General features: G+C 42.4%; 1 protein-coding gene across 1 annotated transcript in view; it reads left to right on the top strand.

Annotated features, from left to right (window-relative positions):
* The window catches only part of LOC107576770 (plexin-A1-like), a gene marked incomplete at its 3' end in the record, with an annotated part of 8614 nt that overhangs the window by 2399 nt on the left and 6005 nt on the right, over window positions 1-210 (top strand). The window lies entirely within an intron of this gene.

Raw genomic sequence — 210 nt, 5'->3', positions numbered from 1 at the left:
TGTTCTTGTAATCAAATACTTCTGTTCAAAGCAGGTATTGTCAGCTGATACAAATGTTCAGCTTATCAGCAGCTTGATTTAAATGGATGCTGAAGTCACCATTGTGGGCACCAGGGAAATAGACACTGAACCATATCATCCACAGCAAGATCCCATTAGCTCGACCAGTTCCCAACATGATTGTCATCTGGCTCAGACTGAGTGATGCTA

Source organism: Sinocyclocheilus grahami, unplaced genomic scaffold, assembly GCF_001515645.1.
Source record: "Sinocyclocheilus grahami isolate Dianchi unplaced genomic scaffold, SAMN03320097.WGS_v1.1 scaffold4310.1, whole genome shotgun sequence".
NCBI classification, from domain to species: Eukaryota; Metazoa; Chordata; class Actinopteri; order Cypriniformes; family Cyprinidae; genus Sinocyclocheilus; species Sinocyclocheilus grahami.
Note: the sequence above shows the minus strand (reverse complement) of the source record. Positions and strands in the feature narration are given on the sequence as shown.